We start from the raw sequence: 20,427 nt of genomic DNA on the forward strand, positions 1-20,427 counted from the left end.
GGCGCGCGGAAAAAACGAATACTTAAATTGTTCTGTGTGAGCCCTGATTTCCCTTATTTTATCGTGATGATCATTCCTCCCCATGTAAGTGGGCGCCAACAGAATGTTTTCGCAATCAGAGCAGAAAACTGGTGACTGGTGATTGAAATTTCATGGGATCCCGTCGCAACGAAAAACGTCTTTGTTTTAATGATTGCCACATCAATTCACATATCATGTCTGTGGCACTATCTCCCATATTTCGCGATAATACAAAACGAGCTGCCCTTCTCTGAACTCTTTTCGATATCATCAGTCTGATGTGGATCCCACACCGCACAGCAATACACCAGAATAGGGTGGACAAGCGTGGTGTAAGCAGTGTCCTTGGTAGACCTGTTGCACCTTCTAAGTGTTCTGCCAATGAATCGCAGTCTTTGGTTTGCTCTACCCACAACATTATCTTTCTGATTGTTCCAATTTAGGTTATTTGTGATTGTAATCCCTAAGTATTTCGTTGAATTTACAGTCTTCAGGTTTGTGTGACTGATCGCGTAATCGAAATTTAGCGGACTTTTTTAGTACTCATGTGAGTAACTTCAAACTTTTCTCTATTCAGGGTCAATTGCCACTTTTGGCACCATACAGACATCTTATCTAAATCATTTTGCAATTCGTATTGGTCATCTGATGACTTTATAAGGCGGTAAATGACAGCATAATCTGCAAACAATCTAAGAGGACTACTCAGATTGTCTCCTATGTCGTTAATATAGATCAGGAACAATAGAGGACCTATAACACTTCGCCGGCCGCGGTGGCCGTGCGGTTCTGGCGCTGCAGTCCGGAACCACGGGGCTGTTACGGTCGCAGGTTCGAATCCTGCCTCGGACATTGGTGTGTGTAATATCCTTAGGTTAGTTAGGTTTAAGTAGTTCTAAGTTCTAGGGGACTTATGACCTAAGATGTTGAGTCCCATAGTGCTCATAGCCATTTTTGAACCTATAACACTTCCTTTGGGAAAGCCGGATATTACTTTTGCTTTACTAGATGACTTTCCCTCTATTACTACGAACTGTGACCTTTGTGACAGGAAATCACGAATCCAGTCGCACAACTGAGGCGATATTCAATAGGCGCGCCGTTTGGTTAGAAGACACTTGTGAAGAACGGTGTCGAAAGCCCTCTAGAAATCTATAAATATGGAATCAATTTGATCGCCTATCGATAGCCTATCATGAGTATAAAGAACTATTTGTTTCACTAGCACGAAGTTTTCTGAATCCGTGCTGACTATGTGTCAATAAATCGTTTCCTTCGAGGGAATTCTTAATGTTCGAACACAATATATATTCCAAAAACCTACTGCAGATAGATGTTAGTGATATGGTCTTGTAATTCAGCGGATTACTTCTATTTCTTTATCTTGCCATCGCTTTAGTATTCAACATCGAAAGAAAACCAGAGTGAAACTAAGCCAAATAGCGAATGCGGACGAAACTCCTCCGGCATTTGATGTGTGGAGTAACAGAGCTATTACCATGAGAGGTGCTAAAACCGTAACTAAAAGAAAAAAACAGTAGACATGAGAAAATGCAATACACTGTTGTCCTTTCTTGTTGTGCTGAGGGTATTAAACTTAATCAAATGATCATTTTCAAGCACAAAACAAACCCAAAACGTTCTGAAATACTGTCTGCAAAATGTGTCGAGAATGCGTTAGTAGAAAATAAGTAATAAATATAAACGTCACACACAATTCGACCGTTTTCAGGCATCTCAATTATCATGACGTCATATCCGCAGATCAATTTGTCATACTTTTGAATGTGCAATTAGCGGCGTATGTGATTACTGCCTGCGAAGTTTATTGCGAATGCAGTTAGTAGCATAGTTGTAACACATTTAAATGTCACGCATGATGCTGCAGTTTTTCACGCATCTCGTTATTTGTGGTGTCATATCTCCTGAACTCTGATAGGCAGGTGGTTCTTATCTCGACAGCCAGCCGCAGATCTACGATATTTCTTAACCGGGACAAAAATTTTATAGTGTTCAAAATGCTTCAAATGGCTCTGAGCACTATGGGATTTTATAGCGTCTTGTGTGATGTCTCCGTTTCATCTCATTCCTCGTTCTAACAAACAACATTGCCATCAATAATTCTATAACTATTGCTGACATTGTCAAAACTTATTTTCCGTTTTACTTCATTAACCCTGGCAGCACCACCGATTCAGTTATCCCGCGTTTATTCTCCGGTTAGGCGTTATTACGTGTTCGGACAGCGCGTTTTCCGCGCTATTCGAGAATATAATTTAAGCGGCTGCTAACCGAGCCCTTAGCAGCGTAGCGATCTGGCAAAAATTTTCTGTCATAATTTCATTTTCTTGGGTACACCTAGAACATAATAAGTAGTCTTTCTTACCTGTTGTTACTGTTGGTCGTTTATTTCCACTCTGGTAGTCTGAATCTAAGGTTTTCCCTAACAATTATAACAACGCTTAGCATTCGCACACCCAATCAATCACATAAACAAGCAGCGACTGGCATTCACCCGTTCGGATTTATTTGGCTCAGCTCTGATTCATTCAGAAATAAATTTAAATGTGTTCAAAAATGTTCAAAAACCAAATAGGGAAGCGTTCCAAATGATTCAAACGGCTCTGAGCAAAAATGGTTCAAATGGCTCTGAGCACTATGGGACTTAACATCTGAGGTCATCAGTCCCCTAGAACTTAGAACTACTTAAACCTAACTAACCTAAGGACATCACACACATCCATGCCCGAGGCAGGATTCGAACCTGCGACCGTAGCGGTCGCGTGGTTCCAGACTGAAGCGCCTAGAACCGCTCGGTCACATTGGCCGGCGGAAGCGTTTCAAAATCATATGAATAATCGATAGACCAACGTGCGCAGGATGCTAGGCGTTTTGTGAAACAAGATTTTTCTTTTCTTCAATAATATGAATTTGGGGCCCCTGAGATTGCCGCCCGGGGCAGATACCCCGGTTTGCTCCCCTTCGATCCGAGCCTGTCGACAGCGATTGTTGCCTAACAGTAAGGGATATGTATACCAAGCATACACACGCAAACACACACACACACAATCATTTTTATAATATGAATGGTTTTTTTTTATTATTGAACATGTCAGTGATCATTGCTCCAGCGTAAAGAAACTATGTAAAATAACTGTAAAACAATAAACTGGTAGCTAAGATCGCAGGAATTCTTTTTAGTCCTTGATTACCGGTGTCGGCGAAACTAAAGCCATCATCACGGGATCTTAGGATACATACATCCTAAGATCCGATGATGGCGGCCTTAGTTTCGCCGAAACCGGTAATCATGAAATAAAAAGAATTCCTGCGATCTTAGCTACCAGTTTATTGTTTTACAACCATTTAGATCGCTCCCACATGAGCATAACGTGCTCCCTACAAAACTATGTAAAATAACTTCGCTAGTCAAGGGGAATCATTTGATTACCGTTTCAGTAAGGAGATTCCATAAACAGCGCTATGGAACAATTTCATTTTGGAGTGTTGTAAGATGACTGATTTGAATTACGATCCTTATTCGCTTTATATCAATCACAGTAATGCAAGATATTGAATATTTTACGTCAGTTAAGCTTAAGCTGTCATGATCTCGAAGGTTTGTTTGAACATTTCCTATCGGAAGGTATGAAGTAAAATTAGCATTTATCATCCTGTCGACGGCGAGCTCACTAGAGACGGAACATAAGCTCGGAGTGGTGAAGGATGGCGAAGAAATTCTGGCGTGCCCTTTCAAGCGAACCATTTCGTCAATTGCCTTAAACAACATAGCGAAATCATGAAACACCCAAATATGTTTAACGAGCCGAGGAATTGAACCGCCGTCCTCTCAAATGCAAATCCATTGTCTTACCACTGCCCCATTTCACTCGCTGATCCTACTAAGGTGCATGCCCTTGTCTTCTTCCGAGCTTCGAGCTGACTTCACCAGCGACTTATAGGGGAACCCACGTTTGAACTTCGTTGCCGACCACGTCGCAACGTGGGGACTACCCGAGCTGCACTCTCGTTCCAATTGCGCGTTATAACTTAGGTCCTCCTACACATGGCTAGGTAAATGTGTTTAAAAGTCAAAGGAAGGTTGAAACAGTGTTAGAAACGTGCTAAGTGTGGTATTGCACAGAGATCGCGGTGCCTCGCCAAAGCTGGCAACGCGAATCGATACCACAGGCATTAGCGAGGGTTCGCTGCAGTCCGCAACGATGTACGGAAGGCGCCCCTGAAGACAAGCCTCTACTCTGTATAGGGAAAGTACGGCCAACTTGCCAGTGACCGCCATTTTGGGCCCACTGCGCCGTTGGTGATACATTGACTTCTGCAGCATATTTAGCCATGTATATTAAAGAAGTGCTCTCAACCGTCTAATGAGCGGCTAAAGCTGATCAGTGGCTTCAAACGGAACATGTCGGATATTTGGCAACAAAAAATCTCAACCAATTTAAGCTAAATGAGTCGAAAAGCGTTTGTTGTGGCGAGCATGAAAAACAGTTTTCTTCCTGCTATCCTTTATTAATAGCGAAAGCAGATTTCGCAGTTCTTGTTGCGGTAACGACTTTGAACATCTGCTTTCGTAATTAGCGTTAAACTGGGTCTATCCAATAGTCAGCAGGACAAATGGGAACCAATATTAGCGCGCAAGTGCAAGGAAAAATCCATCGCTAATTTAAAGCTCTACATCGACTTACTTCTCGTTCCTGCTACTCGGTACTACGAAAATTCGCCCAATGTCTCTTTTGTTATACCAAATAAAGCATTGGATTCAAATACATATGCGCGGTAACTTAGTAAATAGAATTGATAAACTTGCCTATATGATTACGCAGGCTTCATATTTTTGTCAGATCTATGTCATAAAATTTTCTCTGCAAATTGTTCTATGACATAAGGAGAATGATTACGAAAGTATAATATTTTTAAAAGGTGTTCGAATAAAACTAGGCCTACGATTAAAAGTAGGCTGTAGGAAACAGTAACTACAGAAATGTAAAAAGGAAACAAAGACAAAAGGCCAGAAATGAAGAAAATTAACTGAATGGTTAAGTCGTTTTCCTGGAACCTTTTCCATTGCAACCAATATTCTCCTTTTTGTTGCATCTCTCTTCGGAAGGAATTCTGTACAGTTTTCCTCCCTTCTCGCATCGAGACGAACAGCCAAACGCACAGCACTGAGGCATTACCGTACTTAAAACTTCGAAGATACACAACACTTCCTATGCTTCACACGTTGCGCTTGGGCCCACAATGGCTGCTATTGTCAGGTCACGTGGTTTCAGCCAATCCCGAACTCCTGATCGCGGCAAACACAGGGGAAAAGGATGACCATACTTTTCTTTGTACAGAACTTTACCACTCTCAGTATACAACGCCCTCAAGTTGAGGTCACATGGAGTCGAGAGCTAGCAAGAGCTCTGCCACACTTCGAGACATCAGCTACAGCAGTGGGACTGTAACAGTCGTAAAGTTTCAGATGAACTTAGAGTGTTATTAATGTTGAACATTGTGCCTCAAGAGAACAGTTTGTTAATTAGTGATGCTTTAATAGTCAATGAGTTATAAATTATCAAGCACTCCTATATAAAGGATTGTATCAAGTTAAAAAAAAAACTTGTCATTCATGTAATAAAGTGAGATAATATTTCATATGGTGTAGTTCAGATGAGCTGTCTCCTAGAGCCATAATAGAAACCCACAGTTGTGGCCGGACGATTGTACTTTCGTCTGGTCACAACAGTTCAGTAATTTCAAAAGAATGAACGACTAAGTCGGTTTCACTTGTTAGAAATTTCGATGGTCATTAAAAGAGCAGGAGATACCATTTAGTATAACGAAGTCGATACTATTCACAGGAAACGTATAATGAATGACGAAAAACCTTCAGTTTCAGTTTTTAATCCTCTCGAAGTCGGTACCGCAGCATCTACGCATTACGCGCAAAAATTTGCTGAGGAAGGTGGGGATATCTCGGGCCATCTTCTCAGACAAAACGCGTGAATGTGTGTAGTTTTTCGCAGATTTTTTTTTTTTTGTATATTGTAACTGGTGTTGTTATGTGCGATGAACGTCTGAAAACACACAAGTCATGCCATCTTGCAAAACGGCTATTAATGTAGGCCACTGTATTACCCTTTTGGGCTCGTGCAGAGATAAAACAAGACTTTAAGCCTCTTCCGGGCATGGAGAAGTAAGAGTTTTTGTGAAGTCACTGTTGTTTGTCGAGAGCAATGACTCCAGAGAAAACAATGCACAAGGCTTACAAAAGAACTTGGCCTGCTGTAGCGGGTATCGACTTGTAAGGGCGTTCTCCGACACTGAGAATAAATCAACATTATTGAAGTAAATACTGGGTCGGTGCATAAGTTCGTTCCGTTTTTACAATGCTAACAACAACTGTGGGCTACCAGGTGCGTCGTTTTCAAAAGAAACAGCAGCGCGTCCTACAGTCTGGAGCCGAGTGAGCGCTACGGTCGCAGGTTCGAATCCTGCCTCGGGCATGGATGTGTATGATGTCCTTAGGTTAGTTAGGTTTAAGTAGTTCTAAGTTCTAGGGGACTGACGACCACAGCAGTTGAGTCCCATAGTGCTCAGAACCATTTGAACCAATTTTTGAACAGCGCTTCGCCTTTGATGTTCAATAGAAGCAGTAGCTTTTATCGTTTCAATTTTTCGTAGCAATTCATGATGAAGAAAGCTACTCTTGGTTCTACAAAACCCACAATGTGATTTTTTGAGGATGTGTATCGTCCTTCACTTGGGACGTTGTTTTATTCTATGAGCTGAGGCACTCTTTCTTTTTCTTTAAGTTTACTTGAAAGAACAATTTCTGGTCACCTGTAACAGTTTCCCCTAGGAATGTTCTGTACCGACGACAAGCTAAACGGTAATGACTTAGAAAAGATGAATATGTGGTTATTCGCTGAGTTTTGTTAGTGTTGCTCAAAAATGTGTAGCTTAAGTATCAAATTTTTGCACTTTAATCAATGAATACAAATGGCGCACAATGATTATGTGATCGAGTTCCATAATTTCTGCCAATACCCACATTGTTAGATGAGAATTATTTTGAACTAGCGGATTTAGGCGGTTTTCAACAAAAAAGATGTCTCACAACGTGTCGAATTTTCCTGTTCGTGATCGAGAAACCATTCCCATGCTGTCATCTCAGTAAATGATTCTTTCCCATACACATCACAGATTCTTCTCGTTATGTGAATAGATCAAGATGGTATCTATTATTTCGGACATAAAAGGACAAGAACAGATACCATGCATCGGTGTCCATGCAGCGCTCTAGAATGAAATTATAATTAGATCAAGACCTTACGCTGCCGAGAGGGGTTGATACACATCAACGGGGACAGTTGAAAATGTGTGTCCCGACCGGGACTCGAACCCGAGATCTCCTGCTTACGTGGCAGACGCTCTGTCCATCTGAGCCACCGAGGGCACAAAGGATAGAGCGATTGCGGGGATTTATCCCTTGCACGCTTTTTCAGACATGTCCGAAAGAACAGATACCATCTTCATATAGTTCAGGCTAACCAGCCATTGACCTTCTTCTTCTGTGTCGATGCACACGTATTGCCTGAACTCTTACGGGACTCTGCCACGAGTAATGAGTGTAATGGGCAGGAGCAATACGAATGTAGTGTGTGAACATTAAGTTGGGAATGTGGGTCTCACGGGGAGAGTGCAAGGAATAAGTCCCTGCAGTCGCACTATCCTCTGTGCCCTCGGTGACTCAGATGGACGCCGGCACGGTAGCTCAGTGTTCGGTCAGAGGGCTGCGTGCTCTCTGTAACAAAAAAAATAAAAAACTGACTCAAGGAATCAACGCTCAACTTGAACGGATGTCTCGTGACGTCCGCCCAGACCAAACGCAACAAACTACGTAAAAAAGATGGATAGAATGTCTGCCATGTAAGCAGGATATACCGCGTTCGAGTCCCGGTCCGGTCAAACATTTTCAGCTGTCCCCATTGATGTTTATCAACGCCTGTCGGCAGCGTAAGGTCTTGACTTAATTATCATTTAATTCTTCTCGTGGTTTATGCAGCACTAGATCCTCGATGAAATTCGAAAATTAAAATTGTGTTGTTTGTTCATTTTTCACTACTTGATACTTCCTACTGATTAGCCTTGAAAATCGCCAAAACATGTAGTTAGAAACTTACAAGCTCCTGTTCGCAACTGTAAAATTCTAGACTGAAGAAAAACGATCTGCAATAGAACAGACGGAGTTCACATACGCAATATGTGACAGTAGTACCAAATTCACGAGCTCTGATATTCGTCCAACTAAAAAACATATATTCGTATTTCAAGACTAGTGCAAAATGACTGCCTGTGTATGCTTATGCAGCAACAGAAAACCATTCGCAACATTTAAAACATTTTGACTTCGATGGTTGTACTTTACGTCTATTACAGCACGTTGGTTAATTCTACAGATGACGTACAAGCCGTAAAAGCCGTAGAAGAGACGTCGTAGAGCGAAGTAAAAGACGTCAGTAACTTACCGTGTAAACCGCAAGTCGTCAGTCAGTCAGTGAGGTGCTGATGTCGTCACATTTTGTGCTTGTGTGCCACGAGTATCCCAAAACACTTATGCGAGTGATCAGAATCTTCTCAGTACTGATCACCATCAACAACAAATCGATGGCAGTGGTGCGGTGGTTGAGATTGTAGACCTGCACCTCGGAGGAGTGGGCTTTATACCCTCGTGCGGCCATCCTGATTTACATCTCTCCAGGCAAATGCCTATGTTGTTCAATTAAATGGCTGCCGCCGCCTTTCTTCCTCCCCTCACCATCTGAGCTAGCGTTTCATTTCTAATTAATTCGATCTCGATGAAACTTTCCTTCTTTCTTGATTTTAATAACTCTTAATATAGGTCTAAACGGCATGTCACTTTTCAGTGACTTTCAACCTTGAACATAAATTTTTAAACACTCATATCAGTTACTATAAAGGTCTTCATTTCATGTAAGACATAATTATTTGTTTTTACCCTATCGTTAAATGTTTCAAATTGCATACGCTACCTTCAGTGAATAACTGTTTGCTGCCTAGAAAAATCGTGCAAAACGTACAATGTTTATTCTTCGTAAAATCTCGTGGAAAACTATTTTTAGAATCAGGCAATAATGTTGGTAATTTTATTTGAAATTTTCAGTGGAGCTCTTTCATTATACATCGCTATCTCTTACAAATAATAAAAAGACAGATAGCAACATTACAGAACTTCCTAATCTTACAGTGCTGTCACAGACAAATAATATACGCTCATAAGAAAAATGTCCCTTAAGTGACCTATTTGCTTCTACGCGTCCAGGAAATGGAAGTAAACGTTTTAAGGTACGGCGAACTATCCAAAAAGCAATGGTTTCATTTTAATTTACACGATGTGATTCTTTCTTTGAGAGACGTCATTGGAGCTATATCACCTCATAATGTGTCAAATGAAATAAAAGTATTTCCGTAAAAAATAATATTTGTCTATCAGGCTGCATTTAATGCTGTGTAATACACCGGCAGGAGACAACGTGCTATCAAAACGTTATGCGACTGTTTTAATTATTATTAAGAGTGAGTAAGATGCAGAGTGGCGAGATTTTGTTCGTCTATATTTGTCTGCCTTCCACCTAATCGAATTTGCCAACACTAGGAATGGATGACGCTAGGTAACTTTCAGTAGTGTTGCTCCCGCTTGCTGAAAGGGATGTAAAACAGCTAGGATTACTTTGTTCGCCTGCCAGATCCGCTAGTATAGCGTTCTTAGCTGTAAATAAAATCTTGCATGCAGCTTAGAAATCCTTGAAAACGTCAAGGAGTCTAATCGATTGAAACAAGAAAATCCGTGGATACGGTTTCATTATTATTCAAGGTCACTCGTATGACCTGTCGAGAGAACAAGGCACACACTGGCGTTGTTGTATATCTACTGCTTTGGAATTTCTATGAACAGTTTGGAAAATATTTTCCCAATCACGCACGAATTCCGAATCAGTGAAGTTCGATATGTTCATTTGTTCGTTTTAGTGGAACTCACCCAGATACGTTGCTGCTGGTATTCAAAGATAAAATTGTTCAGTTTTGCTACGTTTCTGACACACGGAATTTTCTCTTGGCAATCAGAATAACACTCTAGAACAAATTCTGAAGTCAAAGTTGCAACGTAAAGCGCGCCATTGTTCTATGCATTAAGCTCACGCGCGAAGTATAGTTACCAAGAGCTTCAATAACACAGCCGTACCGTCAAGCTCTAAAACAGACTGCTTACACGTTCGCAGAATGAAACCATTGCTGAATGAAAAGTCACTCGTCTAACGACATATACTTTTTCATTGCACACAGTCTAATCCAAATCTCTCCAGATTCCACAACTAACTGTTCAAAATGGTTCAAATGGCTCTGAGCACTATGGGACTCAACATCTTAGGTCATAAGTCCCCTAGAACTTAGAACTACTTAAACCTAACTAACCTAAGGACATCACACACACCCATGCCCGAGGCAGGATTCGAACCTGCGACCGTAGCAGTCCCGCGGTTCCGGACTGCAGCGCCAGAACCGCACGGTCACACCGGCCGGCAACTAACTGTTCACATCAAAGTCAATCCACGGATCGTTTTCTGGCATATGCCTAGAATTACACTTATGACGTCTATTTGGCGATCTGGATTGACGGCTAATGCCAGCCAATCATAAGTTCGCCTATCTTTCTGACTAGAGCGATCTCTATTCGGCAGTCTATAAATATTTTCGGTACCATAAAGGAAATCACGAATTCTGTTTCGTTTATGAATCAGCAAACCGTGACATTTTTTATTTAAACAGAAACAGAAGTTATTTATCTATCTACATTCGAAATGCCACATAAAAATCGGAGAAGACTCAATTTTTTTTAAATAGGTCATGGATCAGACCTCGTTGACTTGCTCGGTCTTTATGAAAAATTACTACATCTTCAGCTGTTTAAATATAGTCTTCATATTCATTACATATTCTCAATTGAAGCATAAGGATCCGCTGTGGCTTCCTTAAAAATGATAGATAACCTGACAGTTTCAACAAATTTTAACAGCATTTACAGTAACCTTATATGAATGTGCAAATAAAGTCTAGAATTTTATGTTTGAGTCAATTTTCTACTTTCTATCTCAACAAGTCGTGAAAAATGCGTGTTACGAGTTTTAGTTTATTACAAGAATACTATTAAGTGAATCGATCTAAACATTAGTAAATATAAACCTCTATACTAGTGAACATGGAAATAAAATTTATATGTTGTATTACTTAAAATTGTAAGAAAATATTGTACAACGTGTTGCAATGCATCACGCTTGCTTCCTTAGTGGGGGATTTCCACAGTGACGTCACGACAAGTGGTAAGTGTGATATTCCCTTATCTCATGGAAGAGGTAGGCACGATAGTGCGAATGCAAGTAATTATGGTCACGTACAGAGCAGCGAGTATTTGACTGGAGAGCTGGTTTCAGGTACTACCGTCCTGGTCCGCATAGGAAAACCCAAAACGCTGAAGTCAATATTTAAAAAAAAGGAAACAAAGACTTACAAATAAGCCCCGTTCGTGAAGCGTTCTAAGTCAGTGGAAATTAACGCTCTATCAGTCTATATGCAGATTATGACAGAGTGTGTAGGAAGCAGTCATACCAGTTCCAGAACCGTTCCTACATTTTGTGAGCAACAATATGGGGTCTCCCGGACTGCTAGATCACCAACTGTCTGGCTATTTTTCTTGTCAAACTCGGATAACGCATGCGGCAGCTAAGATATTTCGACCAAGTACATATCATAAGACATTCGAAACGCAATAGCGTAACTATGAATTCTTTCGTGCGCGACTTCTCACACGTTACTACGTACTAACGGGGTCACGCGCGCTACGAAATTGCACGAGGCAGCAAACACCTAATTTCCAAAGCAGTTTCAACAAGTGAATCTGCTGCTATTGATTTGAAACTTCCTGGCAGATTAAAACTGTGTGCCCGACCGAGACTCGAACTCGGGACCTTTGCCTTTCGCGGGCAAGTGCTCTACCATCTGAGCTACCGAAGCACGACTCACGCCCGGTACTCACAGCTTTACTTCTGCCAGTATCTCGTCTCCCACCTTCCAAACTTTACAGAAGCTCTTCTGCGAACCTTGCAGAACTAGCACTCCTGAAAGAAAGGATATAGCGGAGACATGGCTTAGCCACAGCCTGGGGGGATGTTTCCAGAATGAGATTTTCACTCTGCAGCGGAGTGTGCGCTGATATGAAACTTCCTGGCAGATTAAAACCGTGTGCCCGACCGAGACTCGAACTCGGGACCTTTGCCTTTCGTGGGCAAGTGCTCTACCATCTGAGCTACCGAAGCACGACTCAGGCCCGGTACTCACAGCTTTAGTTCTGCCAGTATCTCGTCTCCCACCTTCCAAGGTTCGCAGAAGAGCTTCTGTAAAGTTTGGAAGGTGGGACACGAGATACTGGCAGAACTAAAGCTGTGAGTACCGGGCGTGAGTCGTGCTTCGGTAGCTCAGACGGTAGCCGACACGGTAGCTCAGCGTGTCCGGTCAGAGGGTAATATGCTCTCTGTAATAAAAAAAACTGAGTTATCAGTTCAAGAACGAACTTAAATGGATATCTTACGACGTCCGCCCCGAGCAGATTAAACGAAATAAAGCGAACAAAATGAAAATTTAAAAAAAAGGCACCGTATTTGATTCATATTAAAAAAAATGATGGTAGAGCACTTGCCCGCGAAAGGCAAAGGTCCCGAGTTCGAGTCTCGGTCGGGCGCACAGTTTTAATCTGCCAGGAAGTTTCATATCAGAGCACACTCCGCTGCAGAGTGAAAATCTCATTCTGCTATTGATTTCTTAAAACAAAAACAAAGGTTTCTGTGCTGTACGTAGCTAAATGCGATTTAACGTGAACTCTTTTTCTACCAAAGGGAATTTCAGTTTTGATTTAGCATTGTATTGTATTGTACGTTAACCAGGGGCCTAGAAACGACGGAGAGGCTCCGTCCCCCCCGCAGCCGCAGTGGTCTACAGCCCCACGACGACTACCGCAGTCCACTTCACCCCTCCGCAGCCCCACACCGAACCCAGGGTTATTGTGCGGTTCGGCCCCCGGTGGACCCCCAAGGGAACGTCTCACACCAGACGAGTGTAACCCGTATGTTTGCGGGTAGTGTAATGGTGGAGTACGCATACGTGGAGAACTTGTTTGCGCAACAATGGCCGACATAGTGTAGCTGAGGCGGGATAAGGAGAACCAGCCCGCATTCGCCGAGGGAGATGGAAAACCGCCTAAAAACCATCCAGAGTGGCCGGCTTACGGGACCTCGACATAAGTCTGCGGGGCGGATTCGTGCCGGGGACCAGGCGCTCCTTCCCAGTTCGGAAAGCCGTGCGTTAGACCGCACGGCTAACTGGGCGGGTTTGCTTTACCAAACTAAGCTGCTGTTATATTTCATTTCTCTGAAATGTTGTTGGGAGCTGACAGTGTCAGATGCAATGTTACTCTGTTTCGCCTTACAGTCTGTTGTGTTATAACTTAAAGATACATTAATTTTGGCATTTGAAACCTTTCTTTGGTACAAAAATAAGATTGCAAGAACTTAAAAACATCTGACCTAGCTTACGACTTTGGTCGGAGTCAGCTATTAAAATATACCACTGCCTGAAAAAAAATGAAGAACCCATAATTTATAGTCGGAAGTCAGCATAACTTCGTACACGTTTCTCGCCACGCGAGTTTGAACCGTCGTCCTCCTGAATGTGAGTCCAGTGTGCTAACCACTGCGCCACCTCGCTCTGTTGATAAGTACCCTCATTCTGCGAAATTTTTGGTAAATTTAACTAGGTTTTTTTGCCAGCCAGTTTACGTACGCAAAACGACAAGCAGAAGCATTAGCACTACGATACGCAGTGGACGTGTACGTTACAGTCGGCAGTAATATAATTTTATTAACTGGTAGCGGAAGTAAGATAGCAGCATAACGCCTAATCGATGTGGAGTTCAGTACAGATCTGTTCGAGAAGACATTGGTGGAAATGGTTGGTTGAAATGGCTCTGAGCACTATGGGACTTAACATCTTAGATCATCAGTCCCCTAGAACTTAGAACTACTTAAACCTAACTAACATAAGGACATCACACACATCCATGCCCGAGGCAGGATTAGAACGTGCGACCGTAGCAGTCCCGCGGTTCCGGACTGCAGCGCCTAGAACCGCACGGCCACCTCGGCCGGCATTGGTGGAAATAGGCAGTGCTCTTGCTGGAAGAACATTCCCAGTATTCTCCTTAATTGATCCGTAGAAGCCATAGAAAGTAAAGACCAAAATAACTAGGCCTGGAGTTATTCCAAATTCTTGAAAATATATCTCGATTCGTAACTGATGTGACATTTTGGTTAGGTTTCATAAGCTGCAAAATAGTCACCTATTAGTGATCCAAGAAGTGAACATATGGTCCTTAGTCTCCGTTTTCATTGTTGACCATCTTCAGACCCACAGAAAAAACATAGGAAATAAATAAGAAGTAGTCGGCAGATTACATCTCGAAACAATAAACTATAACGCAACGAAAATTTATTGCATTCATTGATGTGGAAACATGCAATTAAAATATGACGAAACATACCTGATCTGTAGTCTGACGCCGTTTTCTTAAGTTGTTCGCTTTACTCTCGCGTTTAATTGTCCCTTCTCTTTTTATGTAATACACTTCATTAGCAAAATAATCTCATTAAGTGACTTGCAGTATTTTATTATACTTTTCTTGGAACGGCGTGTCACACAGGGTACGTGAGGCGCTCTAGCGATTAAGTTCCTCCGATTCCTCACCTATGCTACATTCTGGCGGCTACGCCAACAGATGTCGCTGAATACTTACTTTAGTCTTTTGTTCATCTTTTTCGCTGATTCCCCTCGTTGTTCTATCAACTTTATATTATTTTATTAGCTCCATAAGCTCGCTCTTCTGTATGCGTTTATTTTTATCTAAAATGATCACAAGATTGTCTCAGAATCACATATTATCGCTGAACCATTTGCTTTTAACAATTTTAAATTTAACTTCATTAGTGTTTCTGATTATTACATGTTGTTGCTGTGATAACTTATTAATTTGGTAAGCCGAATATAGACTTTTTTCCTCTTCAGTTATTGCATTCTGTACAATTTTACAAACGACGGTATGTATAGACTTACAGCAGCGATATCTAACAAGTTTACGGCACAAACATATGTTACGGCTACTGTACTTCAGTGTGCTATGAACAGTAGCGATAATGACAGCATGACTCTGCCTGTACTGGGGCCTAGCTTACACCAAATGTTAAATACGTGCGACGATACTAAGCTGATTGTGTGTATGATTTGTGACGATGCCATATGGCCTTATTATATTAGGACATGTTAAAAATAGGTATGTCTCGTCATATTTTAAGCTCATGCTTCCACATCCGTGACAGTAATAATTTTTCGTTATGGTATATTTTATTGTTTTAAGATGTAATCCGTCCACCAGTTGTAATTTATTTCCAATGTTTTGTTGCAGATGTGAAGATGGTCATTGCTCATAGAAACAGGTAGTCTAAAGACAAATGCTCTGTGAGTATTGACGGAAATAAATTTATTTTGCTTAAGGGGGTTAGGACGTCAAACGGGCCGACTTGGAGCAGGAGAGGCACCACAGGACATTTTAATTTCCACTGTCTATACTTTTACAAATAAATTCGTAAAACCTTGTCAACATGACCAGGAAGGATTCAGAATTCACACTCATAGCAGTGGAAGTTCGAAAACATTACGAAGTAATTTTTTTACATCTGAAATTTCATCACTTTTTCACTTATTAATGACAGCATTTGTTGCTATAGGTAAGGTTTTCTTCATAAGCAAGAGAGATTCTTCGATGAATTTTGCACAGCATACAAACCATACTTAAAGGTGTATGAAACTCTAGAATTTTCCAAATCTATTAAAAACTGTTGTAAAAATTGAGGTAATTAACTATAAAATTTCTGTGTTTTCTAAACATGAACTTTAAAATATAGCAGCTCCTTCGTTTTTTCATAAATTAAATAAATTCTAGAGTTTCATACACCTGCAAGTATGGTATGTATGCTGTGCAAAATTCATCGAAGAGTCTCTCTAACTTATGAAGAAAAGTGTACGTATAGCAATAAATGCAGCCATTAGTAAACGAAAAAATGATGAAATTCACATGAAAAAAAATTGTCATATTTTCGAAGTTCCACTGCAATGAGTGTGAATCCTGAATCCTTCGTGGTGATGCTGACAAAGTTTTATGAATTTATTTGTAAAAGTATAAACACTGGAAATTAAAATGTCCTGTGATGCCTCTCCTGCTCCAAGTCGGCCCGTTTGACGTCCTACCCCCCTCAAGATTCTAACAAGGGGAGCTCACGGTACTTGTCACGGAGAATAGAACAAAACTATTTTTGTTTTGTTACTGACTATACTGAAGCGGTACTGGCAGGAGAGGGAGGAATAGGTGCGACGATAATAGGTTTCTCATCTCTACTAAAGCCTTCTATTAACGTATCGCTCTGCAAGCAGCGTAGGGTGACAATATGCCAAGATGGGTTTGCGTTTGCTGTTAGAGTAGATCAGATTATCTTTGTGGTGTCGGAGTGTGTTTACAGAGATAGTGAGTGTTTTCTCCTGGACAATGAGACGGGGAGTACTTGAAAAACTGTTGGTGGAATACTTCAGTATTGTAGAAAATTTACCTCCAGGAGAAGAGCATGTTATTTATGAACAAATAATGCAACTGTTGACAAAACAGGATTCTGTAATAGCAGGGGTTACTACACTTGTAATAAATGAAAAGGCATCAGATGAAGAAAACGGTAGTGCCATGACAGTGAGAGATGAAACAATGTCACCAGTGGCGGATTTCCAAGGAAGCAGCGGTTCACCTTATCAGCATCACCTCCAAGCAAACGAACGAAGTCTCCAGAAGATTTTCTGCCTGATGCGTACAAAACAAACAAGGGGAACAATAGGAAATGTTGATCCTCTCCGTCTGTGTCGTCCTGAATTAGCAACCGATACGACACTGTACATGAAAATTACAGAAGTGTTGGCACGGAAATGGAAAATAAAGAGCAACACTGAGTTACAAAACTTTGAAACAGGCTAAATCAATGTTATTCGTCAAACCCAAAAAATTTGCAGTATATGATAAATTACGTGAGGCATCTTATAGCAAAGAGAGAGGAAAATGGGCCGGCTGGAGTGGCCGTGCGGTTCTAGGCGCTACATTCTGAAGCCGAGCGACCGCTACGCTCGCAGGTTCGAATCCTGCCTCGGGCATGGATGTGTGCGATGTCCTTAGGTTAGTTAGGTTAAATTAGTTCTAAGTTCTAGGCGACTGATGACCCCAGAAGTTAAGTCGCATAGTGCTCAGAGCCATTTGAACCATTTGAAGCCAAGACAGTAAAATTCAATAATACATTACCGCACTTTGGGGCTTTGGGCACTAAAGATAAAGAAGAGAACTGTCTCTCACAATCCACTGTAGTTCAAAGCTTCCAACTCGTGGGTAAAGAAGTTTAAATGTAAGAATAAGATTGTCTGCTCAAAATAACCCACAAACTTAGCAAGCGGTTGGTTGAAATGGATGCCGATATTCAACAAAAAGCTTGTCAATTCGTGAGAGAAACCAGGTCTCTCATTGAGAAGAAAACGTCTATCACCAGGTTTAATGAAGGGTTATGACCTGGAAAAACCCTCGGATTGAGGGAGGCAAGCATGTCTTTGTTGCGGATGGATCCATAGTGGCATCACACAGTCTTATATGACGATGTCTGGGATTGTGGTGGATGGTACGCAGTTACCCAATTTGTATGTGCTCGTATCGCAGCCCACCGACTATTTTCCTGGAAATAAGCATACAAATTTGCCGAACGTCACGGCGTTTGCTATAAGATCTGCTAATGTGACAAAGACGGACGTAAATCTCTTCCTAAAACAAGTAATGTTGCCAGATACAAGAAAAAACTAAAGCCCTTCTTTGGTGGACTCCTGGACAGCCAATAGAGATGACGAATCATGACGAACTATACAGCTCTAGAGTTCTTGAAGGCGTTGAATTCATCAAGAAGCTGATTCCAGCAAAGTGCACATCAACTGTGCACCCTGCCAACGTTTTTTTTCCTCCGTCTATACAAAACTTTTGTGGCATTTATCACAAATGCAAATATGGTATCTTCTAAGAGTGGCTTTAACATATGGCATAAAGACCACTTCATTCTCCTTCAATTGTTTGTATATTTCCAATTCTCGGCGGCACGATTCTCCAACTTAACTTTGCATTTTTTCCCAATGCAGCTATACCAAAGACTTTCCTGGCGTGTTTCAAACATTCTTAAAGCACTATTTCGAAGAACGGCTAACGGAAGAGTGTTTCGATGAGAAATGTGACGAATGTGGTTTCGTCAAATGCGCACACTGCGAGAACTGTCTATGCAGTGACCATGCTGTCATTGCTGACATGCATATTTTTTGCCTCTGATAGTGTAGTCAAGTAAATAAACTCTGTTACAGAGGGTTTCGTGTCATATTGTTCACTATTTGTCTCAAATAATCCATTAGTGTAATAAATAATTTATACTTGGCGTATTCTCATCGTAACTTTGGCGACTGGTATCTCCAGTTCTAAGTCAATAACAGCCACAATTTTTATGGTGTATGTTCATTTTATTGCTCTATTAATTACACTATGTGAGAATACAATTTGCGCGACACTATCGACACCATCCCTTGTAAGATAAGTTTTATGTACCGGGTGATCAAGAAGTCAGTATAAATTTGAAAACTTAATAAACCTCGGAATAATGTAGAGAGAGAGGTAAAAATTGACACACATTCTTGGAATGACATGGGGTTGTATTAGAACAAAAAAAAAACCTATTGCTAGACGCGTGAAAGATCTCTTGCGCGCGTCGTTTGGTGATGATCGTGTGCTCAGCCACCACTTTCGTCATGCTTGGCCTCCCAGGTCCCCAGACCTCAGTCCGTGCAGTTATTGGCTTTGGGGTTACCTGAAGTCGCAAGTGTATCGTGATCGACCGACATCTCTAGGGATACTGAAAGACAACATCCGACGCCAATGCCTCACCGTAACTCCGGACATGATTTACAGTGCTGTTCACAACATTGTTCCTCGACTACAGCTATTGTTGAGGAATGACGATGGACATTCTGAGCATTTCCTGTAAAGAACATCATCTTTGCTTTGTCTTACTTTATTATGCTAATTATTGCTATTCTGATCAAATGAAGCGCCATCTGTCGGACATTTTTTGAACGTTTGTTTTTGGTACTAATAAAACCCCATGTTATTCCAAGCATGTGTGTCAATTTGTACCTCTCTATCTACATTAATCCGTCATTTATTCAGTTTTCAAATTTATACTGACTTTTTGATCACCCGGTAGCTTGAAAACTATGTAATGGAGGAATAAATACCTGAACAGAAATTTTTCGCTGTTGTTTCCCTTATTGTTATGATTAGTACAGTATGTACGACTCTATTGACCATGTTATTGAAAGCCCGCATTGTAATGCTTTACCCTGAATTGTAATGGGAAGTTGCAATTACTTAACCGTGACACAGTGGATAACATGGATCCGTTATCGTTGGTTCTCTTCGAAGAGTGCTAAATTCTATATCTACATCTACATGATTACTCTGCAATTCACATTTAAGTGCTTGGCAGAGGGTTCATCGAACCACAATCATACTCTCTCTCTACGATTCCACTCCCGAACAGCGTGCGGGAAAAACGGACACCTAAACCTTTCTATTCGAGCTCTGATTTCTCTTATTTTACTTTGATGACCATTCCTACCTATGTAGGTTGGGCTCAACAAAATATTTTCGCATTCGGGAGAGAATGTTGGCGGCTGAAATTTCGTAAATATATCTCGCCGCGACGAAAAACGTCTTTGCTTTAATGACTTCCATCCCAACTCGCGTATCATACCTGCCACACTCTCTCCCCTACTACGTGATAATACAAAACGAGCTGCCCTTTTTTACACCCTTTCGATGTCCTCCGTCAATCCCACCTGGTAAGGATCCCACACCGCGCAGCAATGTTCTAAAAGAAGACGAACGAGTGTAGTGTAAGCTGTCTCTTTAGTGGACTTGTTTCATCTTCTAAGTGTCCTGCCAATGAAACGCAACCTTTGGCTCGCCTTCCCCACAGTATTATCTATGTGGTCTTTCTAACTGAAGTTGTTCGTAATTTTAACACCCAGGCACTTAGTTGAATTGCCAGCCTTGAGAATTGTACTATTCATCGAGTAATCGAATTCCAACGGATTTCTTTTGGG

At 41.3% G+C, this 20,427-nt stretch overlaps 1 protein-coding gene across 1 annotated transcript in view; it reads right to left on the reverse strand.

The window, feature by feature from the left end:
• The window catches only part of LOC126329703 (phospholipid-transporting ATPase IF-like), a 613,381-nt gene that overhangs the window by 590,436 nt on the left and 2,518 nt on the right, over positions 1 to 20,427 (reverse strand). The gene's annotated exons all lie outside the window — the stretch shown is intronic.

The sequence above is a fragment of the Schistocerca gregaria genome, chromosome 2, assembly GCF_023897955.1.
Source record: "Schistocerca gregaria isolate iqSchGreg1 chromosome 2, iqSchGreg1.2, whole genome shotgun sequence".
In the NCBI taxonomy this organism is placed as follows: domain Eukaryota; kingdom Metazoa; phylum Arthropoda; class Insecta; order Orthoptera; family Acrididae; genus Schistocerca; species Schistocerca gregaria.